General features: G+C 38.2%; 1 long non-coding RNA gene across 1 annotated transcript in view; it reads right to left on the reverse strand.

Annotated features, from left to right (window-relative positions):
• Positions 1-10,769: 10,769 nt before the first annotated feature.
• LOC141560495 (uncharacterized) overlaps positions 10,770-26,564 on the reverse strand; it is a 57,864-nt gene continuing 42,069 nt past the window's right edge. The window contains exons 3-4 of the long non-coding RNA XR_012487731.1: positions 21,309-21,350; positions 10,770-11,077 (exon numbers count right to left, since the gene is read on the reverse strand). This is a non-coding gene — a long non-coding RNA (uncharacterized LOC141560495). The remainder of the gene's footprint in view (positions 11,078-21,308; positions 21,351-26,564) is intronic.

A 26,564-nucleotide genomic window follows, 5' to 3' on the forward strand; every position in this document is an offset into this window, starting at 1 on the left:
TCCTTTTCCAAAAGGACCAATGACATCATGGGGGTGATGTTTGAACTTGCATGTGAATTGGATTTAAGTGAGTTTTGGATTTAAGTTGCATAAAGTCACCAGTTTTACTCTCTTCCAGAGTCATCAAAGTCCCATATTAAGATAATAGTCAAGATGACTGGTGATCGTCCAGGATGTGATGGATAACTCTGGCATCTGTGATGTCTGACAAAAGACCCAAGTATCCCGCTGAGCCTGCTTCAGCTGCCTTCTTGGCTGTTGGAACAGATTATTCTCATCCACCCATTAAGCCAAAGAAAGTGTTCATATTCTTGGTGTAGACATCTCCTAACTCACCTAATATGTCAGAGATCTTTTGGTTACCCTCAACCTGGTTTACTGAGCACTTTTACTCAGGTGTGGTCACTGCACTCAGGGGAGGTTTGAATGCCAGGTGGATATCAAAGATAGATGAGAAGCCCTGAAAAGTTATTGACAAGTCCTCCCAGCAGAGATACAGACCAGTAAGAAATGACAATGTAGGAAGAAGAATATCCATACTAGAACCAGCTGCCATCATAGACAAAATTTTTGTCCAATATATATCAAGTTGTATTCAACTACAAACATCCCTGTAGCCACATATTTACTTAGAAAACCACAAATTAACATTATTTATATTGTTTTATGTTTTTAATGATTTTACTAAACAGCTAAATAAAATTTGGACCCACTAAGGAGTTTTGCAATCTAGTTCATGAACTTGACTCTTTTGTTTTATATAATTACCTGTATATAAGATGATTAGCTAAGCTGTTTTAAAATATTTTAATAGATATTGCCATATCAAATACTCATCATCTTTAAGCAACATGGGATGAAAAACTGGCCAATGAAATCCAAAATATGTAAGAATAGGATAAAGTTCTTATTATCCTGGCTATTCTGTCTGCTACAGAATTGTTTTTGTTTGTCCTTAGTTTTTGAAGATCATGACATTAGGGAGGTCATGTCATGATATGCAAATAAATTGGATTTAAGTAAGGGAGGTTTGTGCAAAGGCACCAGTCTCACTTATTTCTCCAGAGCCATCTGGGCTCAGTAGCAAGATATAGATCAGGATAACTAGAACTAAAGAATAAATTACTCTGTAAAGACCCTCCTGAATGGATGTTCTAGTTTAACAAGGGGTCTAACTTGGTATAGAGGACATCATTGGGCTCATGTCAAGGAAGGCAATGGGTAAACTAGAAGGTTTCCCCTAAACAGAATGGAGAAGTGAAAGGAGGTTCTCTCTGCATTTTCCCCATGGGCCTATGATGGAAGAGTGTTGGACAAAGTGTCTTCTTGGGACACCATAAAGTTTTGATAGGAAAATAAGAATAGGAAATAAGAATAAGAATAGGAAACAAGTGTTAGCAGGACCTTTACCTGCCTGATATCATGATTGTTCAAAATCAAATTCTTGAATCCTCAGAAGAGCAATAGACAAAGTGTCTTCTTGGGACACCATAGTAATTTCAAAGACAAAGTTCTTATATTTACTTGGTAGTTTTGCTAGGAAAATAAAAATAGGAAACAAGTGTTAGCAGGACCTTTACCTGCTTGATAGTATGATTGTTCAAGATCAAATTCTTGAATCCTCTTTTGTGAGGAGGAACTTTTTTCTCAGGCAAAGAATAATTGACTTTAGAGGCCATCACATCCAACACTCTCATTTTACAGAAGGGGAAATCAAGGCCCAGAGAGGGGAGATGAGATGTCCAGGACCAAACAACTAGTAATTATCCAAGGCCGAATCTGACCCCAGTTCTTCCCTGCTTCAAGTCCAGTACTCGGTCCACTTTATCTCCTACAACAAGCTGCCTCCCAGAAAGCTAACCAATCTAACACCTTTTACATTTCAGCATTTAGGGGAGTAAATGCCAATCTGCAAATACCAGAGCGACATGGGAGCAATTTGGTAAAGTGCTGGAAACAGTGGGCCTGGCCAGGGCCTTTGCTTTGAACAGCCAGCTCACCCCGTGGATGCAGAGTCATTCCAGACTGCCCCTTCTGTCATGCGGCCCTAGCCTTGGCCAGAGACACCTCCTCAGGCCAAACAGGCTGAGAAGGGAGCCAAGTAGGCTCGGAGCCACTGACCTCAACCTTACCAGGTTTCAGGGAAGACTTCCCTTCTGGCTCCTTCTCCCCCGAAAGGGCCTGAGGTCAAAGTCTGTAATTGTGGGTTCCAGCTAACAAAATAGAAAGGGAGCCGATGGAACGAGGTGAACGTGAGAATGAGGGTCCCGTGGGAGGTGGGCGGGTTGGGTGCCTGGGAGGAAGTTGTGTGTTGGGGGAAATTATCCTTCACTAGGTCATGCCCTTAAGAATTGGCAGCTGAGGGGAAAGTTTGGTGGTTGGGGACAGAAGAAGCTGTGGGCTGGGAGGATTACTTATTTACCCGCATCTAAAAGGTCCCTGTTGATCCAAGGGTAAGAGGAGCTGGGAGCCCAGATGAGTCCTCGAAGCACCAGGAGGACCAGGGGCCCGGGACCATCGCTTGCTCTCTGAGCTCCTGGCTTAGCATGAATAGCTGTTGGATTGTCACTCAGGCTGGGCTAGGGCGGGGACCGGCTCAGTGTCCAGAAAAAAAAGCGAAAGGGGGAATGGACATCTGGATAGACCCACAGGCTCCCCGTCACACCTGTGCAGCAAATGCGCCCCAAGATCCCAGGAGACGCAGAGACGTGTCTCTTCTCACCCACGCCTGTTCCCTACCCCGGTGCCCAAGCAATAGCGTCACTGCAGACAGACAGATGTCCTCATGTCTGGAACCCGGGGACTTTCCTAATGGGAAGGAGAAATTTTATTTGGGGAACTTAAAACAGTCTTTGTTTTGGGTGTCTACCCAGACCCATACTCGATGCTGAGACCACAAAGTACCAGGTTCTTGGGCAAAGCCCTTCATCTCTCTGTCAAATGAGCAGATTGGGTTTGATAATCCCTAAGGTTTAGTGACCCGTGATTTTTTTTTTTAAGACTCCTGAGTGTCAGGCTTTCCTGGAGACAGGAAAATGGACTACATGGCATCTAGAAAACCCTTCCAATAGAGTGACTCAGAGAGTGGGCCCGAAGAAAGACAAGGAAGGGAAGAGTCAACAGACTAGAGATTCTAATAAGTCCATAGGGAAATACTGAAGAGAATAGTCATAAGATCAATGCGTCATCAAGCTTAGAGCTGGAAGTGTTCTTCTTAATAATAATAGTAATAACTGACATTTACATTGAATTTTAAAGTTTTTGAAATACTTTGGATGGGATATCTCATGTGAAACCCCCAACAGTAACATATATAACAATTTTAAATGAAGTTCTCTGTTTGGTCAAATAATTTTCCTACAGGTACAGAGTTAATATAAGATCCAAACCCAGGCCCACCATATCACATCCCTTTTATTTATTTATTTTTAAGTTTATTTTATTATATATATATACATATTTAATGTAATCATGTTGGGAGGGAAAAATCAGAACAAAAGGGAAAAACCACCAGAGAGAGAATAAGACAAAAAAAAGTGAACACTGCATATATTGATTTACATTCAGTCTTCATAGGTTTTTTTTTTTGGTATTTATTTATCTTTATTAAGGCTTTTTATTTTCAAAATATATGCATGGATAATTTTCAACATTCACCCTTGCATAACCTTGTGTTTCAAATTTTTCCCTCCCTTCCCCCCGCCTCCCCTAAATGGCAAGTAATTCAATATATGGTAATCATGTGCAATTCTTTTATACAAATTTCCATAATTATTGTGTTGCACAAGAAATATCAGATCAAAAAAGAGAAAAAAAAACAAAATGAAAGCAAACAACAACAAAAAAGTGAAAATGCTATGTTGTGGTCCACACTCAGTTCCCACAGTCCTGTCTCTGAGTACAGATGCTCTCTTCATCATAACATCATTGGAACTGGTCTGAATCATCTCATTGTTGAGAAGAGCCATGTCCATCAGAATTGATTATCATATGATCTTCTTATTTCCATGTCACATCCCTTTTTAGATCATTTAGTCCAACTCCCCTCAGTTTTATAGATCAGGAAGCTAAGGTTCAAAGAAATGGATTGCTTTGCTCAAACTCACACAACAAGTCTGACTTTCATCCCTTCCCTTCCAGGTCCACTCTGGAGGAACTGACCACAAGTGCTGCTAATCACTTTGTACTCTCCCACAGCCAGACAACATCTAGAGAACTAAGATCAGTTCTATTTACTGTTAATTAGTAGGGACAATTCCAGGGAAAAGAATAAGCATTTCCAAATTGAGATGGGTAGCATTTTTATCATGAAACAGCCTTTATAAGGCCTTTATTTGCATGAGACATTTAGCTGAGCTGGTTCCCTGATATTACAGGGTTGCAATCTCAGACAGATAACACAGATGTCTAAGAAACCGTAGAGAATATAAAATGCACAAATTGGTCATAGTTTGAAATGCCTCACATTTGTAGGGAGCTTATGATTACAAAGCAAGTTATACAGTTTCCTTGCAAAAATCTGTGCACTAGATGAACTAAGTATGATTAATCTCATTTCTTGTCTGATGTTTATGAATGGGATGGTCATGTCAAGTCAAGATAACTAGCACTAATTAAAAGTCTACTGTGGGCTTTTGAGGTAATTTGAGGTAACTTTCTTTTTTGAGGTAACTTTTGAGGTAAATAGGGTTAAGTGATTGTCTAGGGTCGTACAATTAATAAGTGTCTGTGACCAATTTGTACTCAGGAGGGTGAGACTTGTTGATTCCAAGCCTAATGCTCTATCCACTCTGCTACCTAGCTTCTCTTATGTCCCTGCTAGTTATAGTATTTTGTATCAGAGCAGTTAAAGAACTTGTCAAAGACTGCAGAGCAAGTAAGCAGAAGGACCTAAGTCCTTCTCGCTCCAAGCCCAGGGCTCTCAAGTTAAAGAATATCTAGAGATAGTTTAAGTTTTGGTTTTATATATAAATTAAGGTTCAATATTTTATTTGGGGGTTGAGGATCACAAAGGAATCACGTAATACTTATGGTTTCCCTCAAATCTTATCTGTAATGCCTCAGCCTCTGTATCATTTGAGTAAATATTTATCAGGGTCATTTTACATTTCACAATCAATTTAGAGAAGAAAGAACTAATCTGTTTCGTTCCAAAAAATAGCACCAATCTCAAGGAGTTTTTCTTCCAAATAGACAAAGGCCAGATATTTGTCCATGTAAGGAAACATTGGAGTGGAAATTTCCTTCACTGATGCAGACTAGCAACTCATCTCCCCTTTATTTTAGATTTACCTGGAACATTGAGGAGGGAAGTGACAAGTCTTCATCACACAGCTAGCTTGTTTCAGAGACAGAACCTAAACCAAAATCTTCTTGATCTCACTCTATATTCCAGTGTGTCTAGATAATTATCATCTAAAATTTCAGATGCAAAATTTCCATAAATTAAAAAAAGCAGTTAGCCAAGGCAAAGAACCTGGGGACTAAAAAAGACCTCAAAACATCATCTGATTTAACTCCCTGTTTCTGCAGTTGAAAGTTCTATCCCTAACTCCTTGTGGGTGCATGAGAAAAGGTAGATAAGAAGAATAGCAGGGAAAGACGTGATGGAGCAGGAGGAACAATGCCATCTCTAGGGATCCAAGCTAACTGGAAGATCCCTCCCACCTCCAAACCATTTGATACTCTGATTTCTGAAGAAGAAAAAAATTCTCCCTTGACCTTCAGCTTGGTTCCCTTCACAGCACTGTGTCACCTATAGGCAGAAGTATGAAACTGATAAAGAAGCCCTATGTATTTTCTTCATCTTTCTCCTTTATGCAAGTATCCACCCTCTAGCTATCTGGGCTCACACATCAGTCCTCTATGGCAGAACTCAATATTCAAGAATTATCTTGCTCTCCAGCACAACTGATTCATTCTATAGCCTTGTCTTTCAGGACCCATTCTCATTTTAGTAATAATAGTATCTCATTCTTCAAATGAAAATAAAAGGAATCCCTGCTCCTTTATTTATGAATGTTAAATGTGCTACTTGTTCCAGGGAATATATGGTATCTAATTATGGCCCTTCTGGAAGAAATGTCTTATTTCAATTCTGATTCTTCACGACCCTATTTGGGGTTTTCTTGGCAAAAATATTGGAGTGGTTTGCCATATCCTTCTCCAGCTCATTTTACAAAGGAGGAAACTCGGTAAATAGGCATAAAATGACTTTCCCATGGTCACACAAGCTAAGAAGTTTCCAAGCTGGATTTGAACTCAGATATTTCTTATTCCAGACTCAGTGCTCCATTCACCACATCATCTTGCTGCCCCCAGTATTAACCAAATGAGTCGCCCCATTGTGGAAATGTCAAGATGGAAGACTGGGAGCTGGGGCATCAGATTTGGGGAGCTGTTCTGGGTATCATGGCACCTTTGAAGTACCATCACACAAGCCGTGTACCAGCAATTGGAGCGGATTAAATGAGCCAGAAAATTTGCTGTTTGATAAAACATGGGAAATGTGAATGTTGTCATTGAGACTTCAGATAGTCTAGAGCTGGTGGACATTGAACCAGATCTGAAATGGTCCAAGAAAAGTAAGATAAAATATAATATAGATTATACTTATATAATTTATATATCCAAATATAAAAACACCTATTTCCTAAAAAGAATTTTGTTAAATCCACAGCCCCTAAAATCCTCCTGGATACCATGTAGTCTCAAAAGTGGCAGATGTCCGAGTCATTGATGGAACAGTGAGAAGCCATGGAACCAGATAAGGGACATAGGAACGAGAACTGTTGCTGGTAGAGAAGCAGTGGCAAGGCTGGGGAGGAATCCATGAATAAACAGCAATTCTGACCCCAAACTTAGAATACAGAGGAGGACTGCCTAGAAAAGGTTGAATTCCTGGGCTCAGCCAAGGAGCAACAAGGTTCACAGCTGCTATGTGCACAAGGAACAAACATCGAGATTTCCCTTTATTAGTAATGTGAGCTACGTGCACTGTGCAGATATGGAGGAAAGGAGTCATTTATTTTGTGATTCCAAAGGTTTTCCCCTTGGGGGCTAGGATTCCTTCTATGTCCTTGTCTTTTAGGACCCCACTCTCATCTTAATAATAATAGTAACTCATTCTTTAAAAGAATGCTCCTATATTTATGAGTGCCATATGTGCTATCCTTTCCAGGGAATATATGGTACTCTGGGACAGGCCTCCCCTGGAAGACTATCTAACTTTCTGGATGAGGAGGTTTGGGCGGTCACCACAGCAAGAAGATTGCTTGCTCTCTTGCAACCTCAAGTATTTCCTCTTGTAAGAAGGGAGGGATAACCTAGGGTAATAGGAGCTCCATTGGAAAAGGAAGATAATTCCTCTCTTTATAGGCTCAGTTATGTCCTCTCTGTGTTTTCTACTTTCTGTCTGGTTAAATAGTCTATCCTATATTCCCTGTGTTGTTAGATTGAGTTCTTTTGTGGTAACTGATTGATCTTTTATTTTAATAAATATAATTAATTAATGTAAATAATTAATATTATTAATAAAATTATCTTTATTTATTATAAGTAGGGACTTAGATATAAACCAAATTCTGATGTTTACAGGGACATTGGCCAGCAATCTGATTTACAAGACATGCCCAAAAGCCATAGATTATTTTTTTCAGGTCAAGGCAACACATTTCAGGAAGGACATTGAATAGTTAGAGATAGAGGAGAACAACCAGAATAGCAAAAAGCCTTGAGTCGATGCCATATAAAGATGAGGCGAAGTAACTATGTTTAATTTGAAGAAGGCTCAAGGGGAACACTGATAGTTATTGCAAAGTACTTGAAAGGCTGTCATAAGTAAGTAAGAGAGATGAGACTTGTTTTGCTTGGCCCCAGAAGGCAGAACTAGAACAAGATGTGAAAATAGCAAAGAGACACATTTAGAGTTGATATGAGGAAAAATTCCCTAAAAGTTTGAGTTACTGCAAATTAGAATAGACTGTCCCAACAAGCAGTGGTTTGCCCCTTACTGAAGGCGTTCATGAGGAAATTGGATGATCATTTGTCAAGATATGTCATGGTAGAGATTCATTTTTTGTGGGTTAGAGTAAACGGCTGCTGAGGTCCCCTTTCACTATGAAATTCTATGATTTTGTTACATACCTATCAGGTCTAGATCAAAGATTTCTTTCCACTTTTTGTCCCATTTTTTTGCCTTTATATATAATATATAAAATGAATTCCATTTTTCAAAGAGTCTGATTTAGACTTATATTAAACTTTTATTGAGAAATAAAGTTCTCAGTCAAATATCAAGCTAGGAAACAACTAAAGATTAGGGGAAAACACAAAGGAATTAACTAAAGGGTAGGGCGTATGGGAAGTCATTCTAGAAAGCTATTTGGGACAATGGCTTGGGCACTCTTGGAAATAAAAAGGACACTGAAAGCCACCACTGGGTGACAAACTGGAGAATCTGTGATGGGGGCTAAAGCTGAAACAACTCAAGGGACATGGAAGACCAAGTGAGTTCTAGTCCACTTAGAATCATAAGAGTAAATATATTCCTGGGAGAAAAAGATTGAAAAGGCTCCTGTCTTATACCCATTTTCTCACTTCCCTGATATATAGTCTCTCTCTTGTTCAAACATTTCATATTTGGGAAAACTTTGATTTTCAAAACAGATACCAATAGCACTTTTTTTTCAGAAAACAATTTTAACTGAATTTAAAACTATTTTGAACTTCAAATTCTCTCCGACCTTTCCTTCATTCCCTCTTCATTGAAAAGGCAAGCCATTTGATAAAGGTTATATGTATGCAGTCATGCAAAAGATATTTCCATATTATATCAACAGGACTTTATAATATTAATGACAGTGCTGATCATTGTGATTGATAATAATAAAATTGATGATCAAAAGGACAGAACCTCTCATTTCCTTGACTTCTTAAGGATGACAAAAAGCATACCTCAATTAGCCAATGTACATTTATAAAGTACCTACTATGTAACATGTATTGGGCTACACATCCACATCCACACACAGTTATCTCTACCCGCAAGGAGCTTACAATCTAATGGAGGATAATTATAATATAATATAATAAACAACAAAAAAAGGCATTTAAAAGGATGAAAATGATGAAGGGGAAAAAAGATACCTAGGAAGAAAGCATGTTGTAAAAGTCAAAGGAACACAATTGGAGACATGATAAAGTCAGTGGAAGGCAGATGACTAAAATACGAATAGATGGTTGTCCTGCCCCCTACCCTCAAAAGAGATTGTGGAATCATTGCTCCCCCCTCCAAACAAGTTGAGGATATTATGATGTGTAAGAATCAAGACCAGTTCAATCTTTTAGAAAGCTCCAGTGTCAAGCATTTATGATTCCCATTTTGCAGATGAGGAACTGAAGTTCATTTAACAGAAGAGCCAGGATACCTACCTGAGTTATCTGACTCCAAAGTCAGTGGTATTTTAACTATGTTGATATTTGGGCTATTACAAAGAGCAGCTGCCCAAGAAATGGGTTAAGTTAATAAATGAATGATTAAAGAAACCAAAACTTCACTACATTAAAAGGAACTCCTAAGACAATTTATTCCAAAAACAGAGTTTAGTGTAAGGATGATCCACATTGGGGATCCTTTAAAAGAGCTTGGCTTGTAAGGTACCAAAAGGGCCCATTAAAAGGAAGTTTCAATAATAATAATAAGTTTAAATAAGTCAGTGGCACAGACTTGGGAACAGCTTTATAACAAAGCTCCCATTTTTGTGTTAAATAACAATAACTCACATTTATATAATACTTGGAAGCAGTATTGTCCTAGCAATTGAGTTAGAGAGCCAAGGATCAAATCCCATTTATGCCATTTACTACTTCTGTAAACATTACCAAATGGCTTAATCTCTCCTGATATGAGTATTCTCCTCAATGACTTCTATAGTCCAACTTTTGTCTACATAACCTTCTAACCCTGCCAGATCTTGGATGCTAGCCTCTTGAGCATTCCGCCTGGTAGACATCACCTTCTTCACCCATCCTTTCAGAGTGAAACACTTCCCTCCTAAAGGGCTAACATTGCCTGTAGCTAATTTATGACAAAATAATAGTGAATATTGGTACAATGCAATGAATTTTACCTCGGTAGAGAGGACGTGAGTTCAAATTCTGTCTTTAATGCTAATTGTGAAATATTGAGCAAATCATTTAACCCCCTTGGGCCTCAGTTTTCTTAACTACAAAATGAGGGAATTGTGTTTGGTTGGTTTAGAGGGCCCTGACTATTCTGGATGTATAATTCTAAGGCCTTGCCTTGTCTCCCCAAAGCTCACAGACTAAAAGGAGAGATGGACACACACCAAGATAAGAATACACATGGTAGTCACATATCAGGAAGGACTCAGAGGGTTCTATTCATAGGATTAAGAGGATTGTATGATTCTTAGGGTAGCAAGAATCAGGCAGAGTTGTTCTAAAAAAGACTAAAGGAATTAAGTTTTATTTATTTTTTAAGGAAAGAAGGGGCAGGGTTTAGTAGAGAGGTATTATGAGGATATTTTAGGTCCTATACAGTCCAATCCAAGAAACATGAATTGTATCCAATTCATCCAAACATGGCTGAGCCATAGAGTATGCGAAGGGAAATAATGTGAAATAAATTTGAAAGGTAAGCTGGAGCCAGACTGTGAAGGGCTTTTAAATGCCAAGTATCCAAGTATTCCACCTATTTTTTCCAAACGGTGATAGGGAGGCAAGGAAAAAAAAACACCAAGCTCAAGTTCAAGGCAGTCCATCTCTCTGCATGGTGGAACGCATATTTTCCCTTTATTAGACCAGCAAAGAAGCCCTCTGGAGGATAGCTTTGACTTTATTGCTCCAGGACTGACTGGCACCACCACCAAATGCTTTCAGCTATGGATTTCACAGGCCCAGCAGAAAGATCCCTATCCTCCATAATCCCTAGATGGGAAGCCCCCAAATTCAAGAGACTTGAACTCACTCTCTCTGGCACTCAATAGAGAGCTGTATGAATGTCTCTGTCCCAAGGGCAGCCAGCAGGGTTCTGAGAAGTTGGATTTTACCCAATCTGTAGAAAACAAGAAAGAAAAAAGTGGGGAAAAAAGTGAGAGGAAGAGGAGGCAAATCAAAAAGTTGATTTCCCCCCAACAAACACAGAATTAAAGGTCCCTGAGTTTGCAAATTGTACTCTATTTATCTCTAGCTAATGTTTCCCCTTCCCATCCTCCATCCATCTGCTCTGGCAATTCGCCTTTGATAGCAGCTGGTCAGTGGGATTTGTCCTAATGTAATTTAAAGGGGGGATGTTCTCCTTCCTCCCTGGGTCCCAGCAAGTGACAATTTCCCTCCTTCCCTTTACTTTTCTACATACTTCTTCCCCCACCCAGTTGTTTGTGCCTCTCGCATGATGGGCAAAAACAGATTCTATGTAGGTCAGACACCTCTGCTCAGGATAGAGCTTCTCAGGCACATTCAGAAAGAAGGGGTGTGTTCTTCCTGAATCTTTCCCAGTGAATCTTTGAACTCTATTCTGAGGACAGTGGATAAGTTGAGAAGTTTGAAGTTTTAGGGAATCAAGAACAGAATTTCAGCCCATTCAACAGAGAAGGGATTCTGGGAAGTTACCTGGCTTATGTCTCTGCTTGCAGGCCAGAATATACCAAACTCACCAGTTAGGTTTTCTTTTTTGTTTAAAAGTTTCCCAAATAAGTTGTCAAACATTAATTCCCTTTTAAGTTACCTGTCCAGCATCTAACAGATTTCACTGTCAGATATTTTTTCTTAGCCCTAATTGAGGGAGGGAGGGAGAAAGGGAAGAAAAGAAGGGAGTGAGGGGGGAGGAGGAAGAAAGGGGGAAAGGGGAAAGGAAGGAAGGAAGGAAGGGAAGAAAGAAGGGAGGGAGGGAGGGAAGGAGGGAGAGGAGAAAAAAAGGGAAGGAAGAAAAAACAGATAAAAGGCCAAAAAAAAAAAAAAAAAAAAAGAAGAAGAGAGACACATCCTTTCCTGTCCTCACATCAGCCATGGTATGCTATTGAGCCCAGAGAAAAAACTGGACCTAATAGGGAGCAACTAAGAGTCAAAGCAAGAGACAGTTTTGAGCAGTGTGATCTCCATGAGTTGAAAAGGGTCAGGCTTGGACACAGGGATTTGAGCTGTGGAGGGAAACAGGTCAAAGAAACCCAGCTGAGAAAACCTCCCCAACAGAGATGTAGTGTTATTACTATCAGTTTTATTCTGCTATTGCAACACAGCAAGCATTATTGAATGTTTATTATGTTCCAAATATTGTGCTAAATATTAGGGAAACAAACAAAGAGAAAACCATGTTCCCAGACCTAAAGGAGCTCATATTCTAAGGGAAGAGACAATATATACATAACTTTGTAAACACACAATATAGACAGATTTGGAGGGAAGGCACAATCAATGGGGGTGCAGAGAGACTGAGAAAGATAGAATTTGTAGGCTTTGGAAGGTGGAAATTTGAGGTGACCACTGAAGATTTGCCAAGCAAACTTTGTGAATAGTACTGCCAGCGGTCTCTCTCCATCAATTGCCTCCAAGTCTGAAAAGAAAAAAATGGCCAGACAATTCACAATTCCTGAGAACTACAGAGACAACAGACAGAGGCCATTGAGAAAAGAATGCTCCTCGATTTCCAGAGAAAGATTTTACATTTCTGTGGTTCTATTCCTTTCTCTGATTGACAAACAAATGAAGCTAAACCATTTGCCATTCTAGAAGTGTTGAATGAGAGAGTCAGGCTGGCTATCCCAAAGAAGCACATATGCCCATTTCCCCAACATATGAATACACACTCCATTATAGTCCCACAGGGCTTACTTTTGCCAAGATTCCTTCAATGCCCTATTCTCAAAAAATGCTCAAAGGACTATACTCACAACTTTCACTTCCAAAAGCCTCCCAACACACCTGTTTCCTCCCCAAAATCCTGAGAAGATATATTATAATCTCCATTTTACAGATAAGAAAACTAGTATTTAGAAAAATTAAATAAATTGTCTAAAAATCCCAGCACTTGTAAGTTCCAGAGTGGAGGCTTGAACTCATGAATTCTTATTCTCCTATTAGTGTCTGCCTTTCCTTCTCAAGATCTATTTGGTTTTTCTACAAAGAAAATTAGTTTAGTGGAGGATGTAAGACAGAGGATAACTTGAAGAAAAAATGGCAAATGTGTGGGTGAATAATACTGAAAAGCCTTAAAAAAATTCTAATCAGAAGAAAACAAACAAGATTGTAATTTTCACATTCTTGTAGAAATGACTATAGGCTCAGTGAAAATCTTTTGGTTGCAAGAAACAGGTGTTGAACATTTACTATGGGCAATGATGTTGTGTTGTGAGTACCATGATTCTTAACCTCAAGAAATTTATAACTAGCAGTGGAGGCAAGTCTAAGATGTAATCACAAAACTATATAATATCAAGTTTAATGTCTTCAATACAGTGGGACAAGCACAAAACATAACTACACAGCAAGGAGAGATCCTCACCCAGTAAAACTAGCTAGGTCTAGAAGACAGCATGTGGTTTACTTAGAGAACCTCAGATATTCTACTAAAAAGCTATTAGAAATAATCCACACCTTTAGCAAAGTTGCAGGATACAAAATAAATCCACATAAATTCTCAGAATTTTTATACATCCCTAACAAAATCCAACAACAAGAGATACAAAGAGAAATTCCATTTAAAATAACTGTTGATAGTATAAAATATTTGGGAATCTACCTGCCAAGGGAAAGTCAGGAACTATCTGAGCAAAACTACAAAACACTTTCCACATAAAGTCAGATTTAAACAACTGGAAAAACATTAAATGCTCTTGGATAGGTCGAGCGAATATAATAAAGATGACAATACTAACTAAACTAATCTATTTATTTAGTGCTATACCAATCAAACTCCCAAAGAAAATGTTTTAATGACCTAGAAAAATAACAACAAAATTTATCTGGAAGAACAAAAGATCAAGAATTTCAAGGGAACTAATGAAAGGGACCTGTATGTGCCAAAATGTTTGTGGCAGCCCTTTTTGTAGTGGCAAGAAACTGGAAATTGAATGGATGCCCATCAATTGGAGAATAGCTAAGTAAATTGTAGTATATGAATGTTATGGAATATTATTGTTTGTAAGAAATAACCAGCAGGATGAATACAGAGAGGTTTGGAGAGACTTACATCAACTGATGCTGAGGGAAATGAGCAGAACCAGGAAATCGTTATACACTTCAACAATACTATATGAGGATCAATTCTGAGGGAAGTGGCTATCTTTGGCAATGAGAGGATCCAATTAAATTCCAATTGATCAATGATGAACAGAACTAGCAACACCCAGTGAAAGAACACTGGGAAATGAGTGTGGACCACAACATAGTATTTGCACTTTTTCTGTTGTTGTTTGGTTGCATTTTTTATTTTTCTTCCCAGGTATTTTTACCTTCTTTCTAAATTTGATTTTTCTTGTGCAGCAAGATAACTGTAGAAATATGTATACATATATTATATTTAACATATACTTTAACATATTTAAGATGTATGGGACTGCCTGCCTCTAAGGGAAGGAGTGGAGGGAAGGAGGGGAAAAGTTGGAACAGAAGTGTTTGCAAGGGTCAATGTTGAAAAATTACCCATGCATATGTTTGTCAATAAAAACTATAATAATACTAATAATAAAGATATCATGGAGGTTATAATATTAAAGTTGAGTCTTGATCTTGGGTTTTCTGGAAGCCACCAACTGCTAGTGCCTTCTATCCCTGACTACATCATCATTATTGTTGTTATTCAGTCATTTTAGTCATGTCTGATTCTGTGATCCCATTTGGGGTTTTCTTGGCAGAGATACAGGAGTGATTTGCCATTTTCTTCCCCTGCTCATTTTTTAGATGAGGCACTTGAAGCAAAAAAAGTGGCTTACTCAGAATCACATAGCTGAACAGTGTCTGAGAAGGGATTTGAACTCAGGACCATGAGTCTTCCTAACTATGTCTGGCACTCTATCCACTATTCCACCTAGCCACCCAACATCATATTTAACTCCTTATATTTAGGGGGCAGTGAGGTAGTGCAATAGATAGAATACCAGGCTTGGAATCAAGAAGATCAGAGTTTACATCTAGCCTCAGAAACTTATTAGGTACGGGCAAATCACTTAACCTTTATCTACCTATCTCAACTGTAAAAGGTAATGTTAATATAGTACTTTCTTCCTACAGATGTTATAACAATCAAACAAGATATTTTAAAAGTGCACAGCATGGCATCTGGCACAACACTCTGTGATGATGTGAAAATGCAAATCCTGCTAAAATGTAGGACTTAGTATCCAGGAAATATCAAGTCTTAGTGGTACATTCCTTTATTACCTATGAACCCAGAGTAAAGTACCCTTTTATCCCTCAAAATATAAAAAAAACCTTCATTGAACTAGGTTCTCACTCTCCTAATTTATTTCATAACTCCAACCACACCATAACTAATAATTTTTGAATGAACATAGTAAAAAAGAAAAAAAAAGAAGTTAATGATAACTGTTGGAGGGAATGTTGGAAAACTGGAACACTATTGCATTGTTGGTGGAGTTGTGAATGGATCCAATCATTCTGGAGAGCAATTTGGAACTATGTCCAAAGAGCTATCCAAAGAGCTAGTACATACTCTTTGATCCATAACTGTCTCTACTGGGTCTGTATTCCAAATAGATCATTAAAAAAAGAAAAGGATCCACATGTAGAAAAATGTTTATAGCAGCCCTTTTTGTGGCAAAAAAAAACCTTGGAAAATGAGTACATGCCCATCAGTTAAGAAATGGCTGAATAAGTTATGGTATATGAATGCAATAAAATATTATTCCATAAGAAATGATGAGCAAGCTGATTTCAGAAAATCCCAGAAAGACTTGCATGAACTGATGCTGAATGAAGTGAGTAGAACCAACCAACCAAACAAACAAACAAACAAAAAAAAAACGTAACCAGAAACTAGATTACGTGGTGATAAACTGTGATAGACTTGGCTCTTTTCAACAATGAGGTGATTCATAACAATTCCAATAGACTTGTGATGGAGAGAGCCATCCTCATCCTGAGAGAAAACTATGGAGATTTTGTGGACCAAAGCATGGTATTTTCACTTTTTAATTTTGTTACTGTTGTTGCTATTTGTTTGCTTGTTTTTTTTCTCATTTTTTTTCTTTCACCTTTTTATTTCACTTTTCTTGTGCAGCATAACAAATATGGAAATGTGCTTTAAAATTATACATATTAAACCCATATTGGATTGTTAGCTGTCTATGAGAGGGAGTGGAAGGAAAGAGAGAGAAACTTTTGTAACACAAGGTTTTGCAAAGGTAAATGTTGAAAAATATTTTTGCATGCATTCAGAAAAATAATTTTTTTACAAGTCTGTTTCCTGTGACTGACCTATGAGAGACTACCTTGTTTTGAGCATGCAGTGTCTCCAAGCTCAGCTAGGCTGGTTCTCATATAACAACCACAGAATCTAGCCTCAAACCCATTTTGAACCTTTTCAGAGATTTGGAATATGCAAGAAATTGCACTCCTGGCATAGAGTTTGAGAATTTAGAGAAGCTGTTGGGAAAAGCTTTTTAGACTATTCTTTAAAAAAAAAAGTTACTAAATTGTTCATTCTTTTTGACCTCTGCTATCAGTACTTTGATTCAATAGGGTAAACTGACAATCAATCAATAAACATTTATTAAGCATCTACTATGTTCTAGGCAACTATGTTAAATGTAAATGTTTGTAGCAATATTTATTATAGTAACAAAACCAAAACAAAAGAGCAATAACAGGAAAATACCTATTTTTGTTCATGAAAATGATTAACTCTGGCATAAATAGGGTTGCAAAATGAGTTGGGGAATTATGAGCCCAGGTCCAAGAAGTTTGTCATCTTTTGAGAGATGGAAGGAGAATGTGATCTTACAGATAAAAAAGTGCACCACTGAAGCTTAACCTTTCTTGGACTTTTAGAAATCCCTGTCCTCAAGGAGTTTGAAATCTAATGCAGAACTTTAGATTCAGAGGGGAAGGTCTCCTATTTACCTAAATATTATTGGCAATATTCGTTGTTGTAGCAAAAAGAAGAAGAAAACAAAAGCAAACAAAATAAAAGGCTGGTGTTCCCATGAACTGAGATTTGACTATAAAAATGCTGATCTCTGAATGTAGCACATTATCATTGTGCTATAAGAAATAGCATATGAAAAAACTTGTGATAAGAAATAGCATATGAAAAAACTTGTGAAGAGTTGTGTTAACTGATGCAGAGTAAGCAGAACCAAAAAGCAATATAAATGAATGTGGAAAGAAAAATAACATTAAAATAAATCAGAATTCAAATCAATGTAGTGATCAAGCTTAACTTCAAAAGACTTCAGATGAAATCAATTTACTTCACTCAGGTGAGAGGCAGTGGACCAAGAAACAATTGGATGTGGTCAATATGTCCATTTGTTTTGATTGAATTTACATTATAGCCAAGGAAAAATTCTATTGATTGGGAAGTGATATTGATGTTTAAAAAGGAGTCAATTATAAAATATTTTGGGACAACAGATGATTCTGAAAGAGTACTGGACCTAGAATCAGGAAGGTTCATCTTCCTGAGTTCACATCTGTCTTCAGACATTTACTAGCTGTTGTTCCTAGATAAGTCACTTAACCCTGTCTGCCTCAGTTTCCTCATTTGTAAAATGAGTTGAAGAAGGAAATGGCAGACCATTTCAGTATCTCTGCCAAGAAAACCCCAAATAGGATCCTAACATATTGGACATAATTGAAAATCTTTCAATATAATATTTTATTAAAATAAAGTATCAGAGATGGACTTTAGTGGAAGATATATTATCCCTTTTTAAAAAATAACTTGTTAGGAAGCGAATGAATTAATGTAAGGTTATTTATCCCTTGATTATATTGTTTTATTGTATTGGTAACTTGCCTTCATGAACACAGGGAGCCCCTGGAAGATCATTTAGATTAGTTTTAGTTGTGTCTCTCTATTTTGACCTCTGTGACTTCCAACGTTTGGAGAGAGATAAGAGGGTGGTGTTTTCTATGATTCTGTACTCAGCTCCCTTGGGAGTGAGTTTTCTATACAAGTATGTAGATTTGTGGATTTTCCTAATCTGAAACCAGCTATGAAAAACCTACTGGCAAATCCTGCCTCCTCTTTGAACTAGATAACTTACAGGGAGCCGTATTTGTGTGACCCTAGCATCCTGGAGTGAACTCAGAACTCAGAACTGACAGGAGTGTTTGAATCTCATGGGCAGTGTTTACTCCTAGCATAGTTACAATAAAAACAATGAAAAATACATAATAAAACATTTCCCAAACAAACAGCTGTGTCTGCGTAGCCTCTCCAAGAAGTCCCAGGTAGTGTATAAACTGATTAGAACCTAGGAGCTCTAAGATTTGAACAATTTCAGTTGTTTAGTTTCTCATGCTAAGTCTCTCCCCTGTGAGCAGGGGTGCAAAAAACACAGTTCCTAATGATGTCTGACTGTTTCCAGTAGTTCCAGGGTTCAGATGAAGATGTAAAAATTCTGGACTTGATATCTCAGCTCAGTTCAAGGAGTAAAACTCTGGATTCATTATGAAGTAAATTCTGAAAGGTCAGGATTTTTAGTTGCTGTCGTTCTTAGTTTTTTTTTTCTTTCCCACTATGTCCTGGCTGTCATTTCCCTGGTAAGTTGCTCTGGCTGATTCTGGCCTTGGCTGGCCCATCTCAGACCAGAGTGGGTGGATTCAGCAGCTGGCCCTGGCATGGGACAACACTGCCCTTCAACCACAACCTAAAGGATGGAACAACTGCTATGATCACATCTCTTATCACTTCCTTTTGTCACTTCCTTTCTTACTCCCCCACTAAGCTAAAACATCAACACTTTTTGCTGTGAAGGAAGAAATGGACTGTAATAGAGGTGTACTACAACTTAAATGCATTTTCTACTGGCAAGAGGAGTATGTTGGAGGTCAAGATGATTTAGTAGAAAGAGTACTAGAATTAAAGTTAAATGATCATGTGCTACATCTTAAGTGTATTTTCTACTGGCAAGAGGAGTATGTTGGAGGTCAAGATGATTTAGTAGAAAGTACTAGGATTAAAGTTAAATGATCAAATTTCCAGTCCTGATTTTGTCACTTAAACTACCTGCATGACCTTCGTCAAGAGTTTTCAAACTACGTTTAATAAGCTGGGGTCCAAGAACTTGTTTTAAACTTTTGACAACTATGTTTAGATATAGTTGAATTGAATTCCTTGTATATCATATTATAACATATAAACATAGATAAATATAAACATTGTAATTCTGTATCTTTTATTTTATACATTAAAGACATTATTTTGTAAAGAGGTCCATAGGCTTTACCAAAGGCTGTCAAAACTATGCTTAATAAGCTGAGAGCCAAGAACTTTTTTTAAACTTTTGCAACTATGTTTGGATATAATTGAATTCTTTGTGTATCACATAGTAACATATAAACATAAATAAAATATGAATATTGTAATTTTTTATCTTTTATTTTATGCATTTAAAGACATTATTTTGTAAAGAGGTCCATAGGCTTTACCAAAGGCTGTCAAATGTATCCATAACACAAAAAAGACTAAGGATATCTATAATAAATTATCTCTAAGATTCCTACTTACTAATTCAAGTTCCTATGATCTTTATTTAAGGTTCATAGTAAAAGTATAGTTGGCATTTTAATTCTAAAATAGCTCTGAAGAAATAATGTTCTATTGATCCAAATGCTGTAGAAATGGAGACAATTCATTTTTCCTTTAAATTTATATTTTCTTTAAGCTAAGGAGCAGGAGGGAGACTGGATTATTTAGGTTAATTCAAGAGTCTGAGACCTTCAACCAACTGTGACCTCAGGCAGTTGGGTCCTTCCTGTGAAATGCCCTCACCTTTAACTTTTGGCCTTCCTTAACCCAGATTAAATTTCTCCAAGACACACAATACTGAGCCACATTGTATCTCCCCCCACCCCTACTGTTCAGAAAACTTTTACAGAGATCTCTTTCCCTCAGAGGAGAAAGAAGAATGGAGAATAAAGAAAAAGAAGTGAAGGCAAGGGAAATTTAGAAGTGCACAACAATGTCTCAAAGAATGAATTTGGTACATCTTCTCTGGTCAGAAAGCAAAAAGAAAGTGACTTGCTCCCAATGATGATGAAAAGAAACAATCAGCACCTAATGATTTCACAAAAGGAGAGCAATTAAATGTAACCACTTACTTGGTAAACATCTGAATCTGGCAAGAACATGGTCAGAAAGAATGCAGTGTAGTAAAGGAAAGAAATATTTTTAAACATAAATTCCTAATTTCCCCAGCATATTGTCAGCACACTCCATAATCTATACCATGACCTTCTCCATCACCAATGTATTGTTTATAACAATGATAGCTCCAATATATGTCACAACTTGAAGTTTACAGAGCATTTTCCTCATAACTGAACTGTGAGGTAAGTGGTGCAAATATGATAATATGAGTTTTAAAGATAAGGATTCTGAAACTTAAAGATGCTCCTGAAAAGTCCTGCTTGCTGGCCTGGGTCTAAAACTGAGACTTTCCAGTTTAGTAGAGCCTTTCAGAATCTGATGAAGTCATCAAGAATCCAGAGTCATCTCTATGCCATAAAGAGTTAATAGTAGGATTTTAATATAAAAAATGTGTATAATGTGTACGTGTCAAATTAAATTGAATTTGCACAATATTTCCAGGGCAGAATCAGTAAGGGAGGGAAGGATGATGGGGTCTATCCACATCTAGGCTTTCTCAAAAAGAACATGGGAAGGAACACCACAAATGGCCATGGAGAAGGTCATGGCATAGATTATGGAGAGGGATGCTGACAATGTGCTGGGGAAATTAGGAAGAATGATCCTGAGATCGGATTTGATCTAGGGAAGAAAAATTTGGGAAACTGAAAGGTAAGACATAAGTCTTTGAAGGTATTTTTGTTTTTCCTTTTTAATCACTGAGTGGCCTGTTTTTTTCACCTTCCACTGAGGACTTTCCAAAACATGACAAGTCGGAATTACAGCAAAAGAAAAACTTTAGACCAGTGGTGTTTCCAATGTTTCCAAAGAAACGTCCTAATCATGAACCAAGAGAATCCCATGGCCACCATGTGATCTGTACACTCCAGTATAAAATGGAGGCATTGGATTATAATGGAAAGAACGCTGGATTTGGGGATTGGTTCCAAATCCCATCTCTGCAACTTACTACCTGTGTATGACTCCAGACAGCCAGGGTAATTTCCTTCCTGTCCTTGGGCTTCATTTCTCCATGCTGTAAAATAAAAGGGGTGGGTTAAAGTAATCTTTAAGGTTGCTTCTAGCTGAAATGTTTTGTGATTCTGCATAATTTGCACGGTATATGATTATCTTATTAGGGTTTCCAAATATTTTGTAATGTGGTCATTTCCTAAAGAATTGCTTAGGAGATAAAGTCAAGGGCAAAAGTATATGCAAAAAGCCTTAGGATGCTGCACTTTGTCCTGTGGTACAAGAGGGGATGAAAATAGAGGGAAGGTTCCATAGATCACAGATGTGAAAAAACCAAAGGATCAGACACTAATAGTTTAGAGTGGAAGGGGCTTCCAAGACATTCTGATTAAACCCCCCATTTTGCAGGTCAGCAAACTGAGAACCAGAGATTACACTAAAGATTGCATAGGTACAAACTCTTATCTTCTCTTGTTGTGTTCTGTCTTCCTCTTATTTTACTCAGTCTCTTTCCAATGTATTCTTATTATTTCCCCTACATAAAGCAATAGAATAAAATATCAGAACTATGAAAGTCCATTCAGCTCAGACAAGGAAACAAAAGCAATGTAACACAACATCTGGTTGGTAGACAATAGGGGGCAAAATGTCTGTCTCCTCTCTGTCAATCTGTCATCTCTCACTTTCTTTCTGTTTGGCCAGGACTGTGCATGTCAATGTGACCCCTTACAGAGCCGTTCCATGGGAAGTTCTGAGGACTAAGCTGCTGCAGCCCATTTATGGGGCTGATGTTCAAGCAAAACTTGTCACCATATAGACAAACCTTGGTCAATCAGGTCAGCTTTAAGTTAGCCTGAATGACTTTATCAAGTCATTTCTGTGATAGTCACTCTCTGTCTCTATGTCTCAATGTTTCTTCTGTATGTCTCTCTCTCTGTCTGTCTCTTCCTGTCTCTTTCTATGTCTTTTTTTCTGTGTCTTTTTGTCTGTCCATCTCTCTGTCTCTGTCTCTGTTTCTATCTTTCTGTCTCTCTCTGATTCTTTGTTTCTGTTTCTCTTTCTCTCTGTCTCTTTCTGTCTTTCTATATGTGTCTCTCTCTCTGTCTCTGTCTTTTTGTCTGTCCATCTCTATGTTTCTGTCTGTCTGTCTGTCTCTCTGTCTCTGTGTATGTCTCTCTGTCTTTCTGTCTGTCTCTTTCTTTCTCTCTATGTATATGTGTGTCTCTCTATGTGTTTATCTTTCTGACTCTTTGTCTCTGTCTCTGTCTCTGATCTTCCTATCTCTTTCTATGTGTGTGTTTCTGTCTCTGTCTTTCTTTCTGTCCCTCTCTATCTCTGTTTGCCTTAATCTCTATCTTTCTGTCTCTGTCTCTTTCTCTCTCTCATACACACACACTCACACAGACACTCACACTATATTTCACAGAAGCATGATGTGGTGGAAAGAACACAATCATTCAACAATCCCGAGCCATCATTTCTCTCACACTCACCACTCTTTCTCTTAATACACTATTCCCTCACATGCATTCCATCTCTATTTGCCTGTCTCGTCTCTCTTCTCCTTCCTATTATATAAGCATGTACATGAGCACACACACGCCACACACACATACACACACACACACACTTTCTCTCTCTCTCTCTCTCTCTCTCTCTCTCTCTCTCTCTCTCTCTCTCTCTCTCTCTCTCTCTCTCTCTCCAAAGGCATCCTCTGTACCCTCCTCTATCTCCTGAGGTCACCCACTCTGTGATCTGACAGAGTTATTAATTATGGACATTACAGACTTCATTTTGCTTTCCTTGTCCCTTCAGTCTCAGACTAAGGCATATGGAAACCAGTTTAATAAGGTGGTAGACAGGCAACCAGTTCCCGGAGTGATCCGACAAGGCTCCAGGGAGCCACTGAGCTGTGGAAAGCAGGAAGCCGGTGTTGCTGATGTACAGCTTGCCTTAAAACAAATTTCATCCACTTTCCTGAGAAAAGAAAGCAAGCAGCCTAGAATTCTCCACTCTGTAAGCACCAGGAGGGACTTCCATCCACCTATAGCCCAGAGCAGAGTAAAGAGAAAGGGATAAGAGGGAGGAAGTGGCATGGTGTGTTAGGAAGGGATCTTGGTCTCCAAGAGCCCTAAAAATAATAACACTTGACTTTTCCATAATATGTCCCTCACATCAATACTTTGAAGTAAGTAGGGTGATCATTATTATTGAACCCACTTTACAGATGAGAAAACTAAGCCTGAAAGAAAGAAGTAAATTGAGATGCTTAGAACTCCATTCCAGGTTTTCTGATCTTAAAATTGTTTTTTTTCCCTACCATTCCATGATGACTCAAAGGTCCCCAAGACAAGGAACATCTTTGATTCTCTGACTATGCAGCCAAGATTGGAAGTCACAGCTTAGGTATCCAGTGTCCCAGCAACCACACCATCCAGCTTCCCTTTGTTCTGCAATAGTAGGTGATCTCCGAATCTTCCCCAGGACCACTTCATCTTCTTTGTTGTGCAGTTTTCCCATCACCTTTTATCAGGGTGCATCCAGCTCTGCCCTCTGCCCTGATGCTGGTAGACTTCCCTTAACTTTCAGACATCCCTCAGCTTCAGTTCATCACTCCTGATCCTGCAGCTCTCCTAAATTCCCCAGTGCTTTCCCCCTTCCCCCATGGATCACACAACCTGGAAGGTATTTAGAGTGTAACCCACCCCAAGTCTCTTTCTTGCTTTCTTCCCATGTAAGCAGTTCCTCCTCTCCATAGATCTGTCTTCTGATTCTCCTGGCCCCTTCCTTAGTATCATGAATGATCAGCACAGCTCACTTATCACTCTTCATCGCCTCTCTCCATGAAACAGAAGTGCATGAGGAAGCATATATATAAATGTGTGTGAGGAATTGGGGTGCTTTTTAATGGGAGCTCTAAGGTGTCTATACTTATCCTACTACCCACTCCCTGCACTCTTGCTGCCGCTTTCTCCTGGCCACAATAAAGACCTCAGGAAAACAGTACACACCGAGCTTATAGACATCACCCCAGAAGCTAACAGTGATTTGAAAGGGGAATCATAAATGTCCAGCCTGTTGTACAAATGAGATGACTTCCACTGAGGTTTCCATAGGCTTCTATGTTGGCTTCAATTTGTCCATTCCCCTGCCTCCCTCATTACCTCCTCCTAAAATATGGGCAGATGGAAATTTTTCCTTTTCTTAAAAATTTGCAAGCAAAGAGAATCAGCAGCTTCTTTTCATTCTCTTACTCCAAAAGCCAAAATTCTCATTGTGAACAAAGGCATCAAAAGATGTCCCTGCTGCTAAAATTCTGAGAACTGATAGGTTAAATTCAAGGAAAAGTTCCTGTGTACCTGACCAAAAAAAAAAAAAAAAAAAAGGCAGGACTAGTAGAAGCTGAAGCTAATTTATTCATTCATTCATTTATTCAAATATTCAAATAAACCATGTTAGACTAGGGCCAGGAGAGAAACAAAATTTAGCTAAGACATTGTGCAGGTCTTAAAGGTGTTAAGACACAAAAATAAGTAACTTTTATATATCATTACGATATAGTTATAATACATAATATTTTATGACACATGAAACATGAGGGTTTTAATTCCTTTGACTTGGACTTGCCAAATAAATTACTACTGCTTCCCTTTTTTAATGAAATTCTCATTTGCAGTCTTCAAATTGATGATGGGTTCAACTAATATTGATGAACTGCTATTATGCCTTTCTAAAGAGAACACAATAAAAGAAAATTGGTTAAACTTGAAGCAGAGGATCTAGGGGATAGAACTAACAGTGAAAATGGGGGGTAATTAACCCTGGGTCAGAGTAGAACATCCTCCCTTCTAGGTCTTTTAAGAATAGATGCTCTCACCCATCTGACCTGGGAGAGGGGATGTTCCATGCAAAGGCATTAGGAATAAATCTACTTCCAGGGTAGGAATTCAGTGATTCTCTGGTAACGATTTTCCCTTGAAGGAGAAACCAATACTTTTTGCTTCTATGTTAATCCTTATGTACTCATGTTCTTGATATAGAAATTAACCACCTATAGCATGTCTGGTATATAAGGAAAAACACGCTAGAAAATCCAATATGGTTTCTAGATGTGGTATATACACAGAAGATATGAATCATATGTTTTCAAAATGATTTAGAAACATGAGTTGTGAGGAAGGGAAGGAGAATGTGGCCTACCTGAAGCTTTGAGGCTTAAAGGCCTAAAATTATGGACATTTGACTCTGTTATCTCTTTTCAAACATTCTCCTCTATGAATTTCATTATGATCATCATTACCACTGGCCACACTGGCCATTATCTACAATCTACCTGTAAACAATGGGTTAGCCTGTTATCTTGGAGCCCACCCCTGGAACCTAGAATACACATAGAACAGGAGCTACTTTGGGTCACTGTAACTGACTGGAGTGAATCAAAGCATGCAAAAAGAGCCTGATTCCTTTACTTTGGGGTCAGATTCCCCCAGAACTGAGCCTAGTCCAGTCAAATCCAGAATTGGAACTCCTTCATTGGAACGGATACTTGGATAAGATATTGATGTTATTCTTAACAACACTAAAAATTATGCAATGCAGTACTAAAGGGGTTAGCTAACATACTGAGTAACAAGATCTTGACAGATTATAGCAGCATTGTGCCAAGTTGAACAAGAATAAATTTAATTGAGATAAATGTAAAATCTCATACTTGGGTTCAAAAATCAACTCCCTAAATGCAAGACGAAAGAAACATTGCTAAACAGCAGTTGCTCTGAAAAATATCTCAGAATTTAGTGGACTGCAAAATCAAGATGAGCTAACAATAAGTAAGTATGTGCAAAATCCTTTTTAAACCTTAAAATGACATATAAATTTGAATTATCATATTATTAACACTTTTAATACTTGAAGGCACTTGTCCTCCCCAAGTCTTCTCTTCTTCAGGATGGCATGAACAAGGCCTTTCACCATACTGGTAGCCTAATTCTGGATGCTATTCAGCTTGTCAATATTCTTCCCAAAGAATACAAAGTTATCTATAGTCATATAAATATGAGAAAAAGAAAAAGAGACAGAGAGAAAGAGAAAGAGAGAGAGAGAAAGAGAGAGACAGAGACAGAGAGAGAGAGAGAGAGAGAGAGAGAGAGAGAGAGAGAGACAGAGAGAGAGAGAGAGAGAGACAGAGAGAGAGACAGAGAGAGAGAAACAGAGAGAGAGAGAGGAGAGACAGAGAGAGAGAGAAAGAGAGAGACAG

This window comes from Sminthopsis crassicaudata, chromosome 3 (assembly GCF_048593235.1).
Source record: "Sminthopsis crassicaudata isolate SCR6 chromosome 3, ASM4859323v1, whole genome shotgun sequence".
In the NCBI taxonomy this organism is placed as follows: Eukaryota; Metazoa; Chordata; class Mammalia; order Dasyuromorphia; family Dasyuridae; genus Sminthopsis; species Sminthopsis crassicaudata.